The sequence below is a fragment of the Montipora foliosa genome, unplaced genomic scaffold (assembly GCF_036669935.1).
Source record: "Montipora foliosa isolate CH-2021 unplaced genomic scaffold, ASM3666993v2 scaffold_410, whole genome shotgun sequence".
NCBI lineage: Eukaryota > Metazoa > Cnidaria > Anthozoa > Scleractinia > Acroporidae > Montipora > Montipora foliosa.
In genome coordinates this window covers 224,641-227,500 of record NW_027179713.1, presented here as the reverse complement: position 1 = coordinate 227,500, position 2,860 = coordinate 224,641, and positions in this window count along the sequence as shown.

Below are 2,860 nucleotides of genomic sequence, written 5' to 3'. Positions count from 1 at the left end.
TTCCTATTTCATTGCGTGCGTGAAGACAAGAAACTCAATTGTGTCAAATTACCATGTACTTCAGGTAAATACTGCTCACTTTGATTTCGTCTCGACGGGCGATAGATTGTTGTCGAAGTCCAGTACTCGTCGCTTTTGAGATTCATGCCTAGTTTATCCAACTGACTTTCCATTATTGAGCTCCATAAGGGTATATTTTGTTTAAGGATCCACTAAAACGCCATTCGCGTTGCATGACTTTCGACGCCATTGCAGGCTAAGTTGATGATTCTACTGTGTCCACCAGAGAAATCTACGCATTTCCACTACCCTCTCGATCCTAAGAAAATACGCGCAGAAGGCTCTATGCACAAAGGCACCACTCACCCGGGGAGTAACAGGCAAGACTTTTACCGACACGGAAAAAAATACTAAAACGGAAATCTACCTATTTTCCGACTGGGTTCCCATAGGGCAACCCAGTAAAAAGAAAACAAACAAACTAAACGAAGACCTCGACTGGGTTTGCCTTATAAGGCAACCCAGTAATTAAACAAAATTACCTAAAATAGCGTGAACTAGCCCCTTTAAAAAAGATTTTCCAGAAAAAAGCCCATTTTTAACCATCGCAAAAGCTAATACCCAGCAACCTTAGCGGCTCGCCGTTTTAAATACCCATAAAGGTCTCCCGCTCATATTTTATCTATTACTTATAGAGCACTGTCTGGCTGGGCGTTAAAGGTGCTGGAAAGAAGACTGAGTGGTTGCTGAGCTCGGCTTATCAGCAGTAGTTTTTTTGACGATTGCAGACCAGAATGGAAGTGTATCTCTGTGTGCAGCCCACCAGCCGACCTTGTCGTCCTCACATGTGACTGTGACACCTAATCTCGTACCCAGATCTCTTGTGGCGAGCGAAGGCGAGATCTGGTTAAATCCGATTATTCAATTTTTTTCATTGGATGTTCGAACAGCCTTGTGTCCAATCCCTTCTTTGAACATTTGCGCGGCAAAAGGCTTGGATTGTTTACAGATATGGCGAAACTAGCGGGAGAATTTGAAGCATCAGAAACTTGTGCCGTCTTTGTGGAAATACCACAAATCCCAATCAGAGATTCTCGATTTTCTCGGATTACTGGAAGAGCGTCAAGTTGCATCGCTTGATAAGTGATGTTGCGAAAGTAAGTGTAACATATGACGATTTGGTACAAGCTGATAAATTACAGACTTGCCGTATCCTGTTGGAAGGACGGCTAACACATCTCGCTTTTGCTGCACAACGGCTTTTAACGCCTCCAACTGTTTTGGTTTTAAATATATATCGGGCGTTCCGCGTTTTGCTAGGGAAAATTTCACCGCTCTATTCAAATCGGCATCGGAGACGGCTGCCATTTCCAGAACTTATTTAGGGCATGCGCTCTTTCATCGCCTGTCACATTCCTGACAGTCCATCACGTGTGCAAATCGGATTTGACCAGATCTCGCCTTCGCTCGCCACAAGAGATCTGGTTACGAGATTATGTGGCACCTTCTGCGGCCGCAATATACTGAGGAAGTTCTCTTGCTAGATTTGCAATCGTGGCATCATAATTGTTGGCGAAAGGGAAATTCCTAAACTCTTCCTATGTGGCTGCTGTTAGACGAAGTGCTTGTACCTGCACAGGACAGCAAAGTCGAGCGGCTTTAAACGCTCTCATGGTGTCGTGGAATTGCACACTAAATTATTGCTGGTAAAAGTTCAGTCCTGGCCGAGCACAAGCTTTAGCTCATGCGATAAGACGATTGAAGAGAGCGGCGTCGCCGTTTGCGATTTCGCGAGCAACGGCCTCGGTGTTCGGGTAGTGGTCGACTGCAACAGCTTGTGCTACAGCTGAGAGACGCTCATAGCAAGAAATAATCAATGGGCCGTCACCCTCTAGGTAATAAGTAGCGTTTACAAAATGCACCCTGGCATCTATTAAAACAGCCAGCTCCAAACGTATCCTCTGGAGGATCTCGGGATCATTAACTACTTCCAACAGATGTCTGCGATTTGCAGGAGGTATTTCCTCGTTTTCGCGGGGGATAGGTACGACATCTGGAAACAAGTCCAGTGCTTGCTTAAAAAGAACCTCGCACTTACTCCACCACCCGGTCTCGCTGAAGGTACGGATTGACTGTCCGGTCCTCTCTCTTTCCATGTCAGCTTGGCATTGTAACTGTGGGAAAACAAGCCTATTCAAAAGCGTACAAAGGAATCCAAAACTTGAAATTCAAATTGAGATCCCACATTGTCTCTAATGTGTGAAAAACAAACAACATGAAAAAGATCTGCGTAGAAAAACTTCACTTTTCTCACGGCGGCTCCATTTACGGAGGCGCCATCTCGCATTCCCCCAATGACTACCCTTGGATCAAAGTTATAGTCTACCACCAAGCAGGATATTAATCTCTGAGCCAGTTCCTCTCCCTTGAGGGCCTTTGCGAGCACTTCTAGACGGATTAGGCGCTGAATTGGCTTATAAAGGTCTTTTTAAAAGAAACGCACCACGATCGTTAACGCTTCGCCCAAACGGGTCGGAATGACCAACGGGCCGTTCCGTCAAATATGACCGAAACCTCTTTTTCGGACTTAAGCGTCTCCTTCAAAGTCTTTTTTTCTCTATGCAGTATTGCAGGTATAAGCTCACTAAGGTATGCACGACTGGTTAGCCAGTGACCATATTTCTCAAGAAAAGGGCGCATTGCTTCGTCTTTCGATAGCGCCACTCCTGCCAACAGAGCAGATTCAACAAGCTCATAGCGATGCAACTGCATGTATTTCTGAAGGCAAAGTTGACACAGTCGCATTTTCTTGTCTGGCTTTCTTCTGCAGGCATTCCTTGATTGACTGACTTTCTGCCTT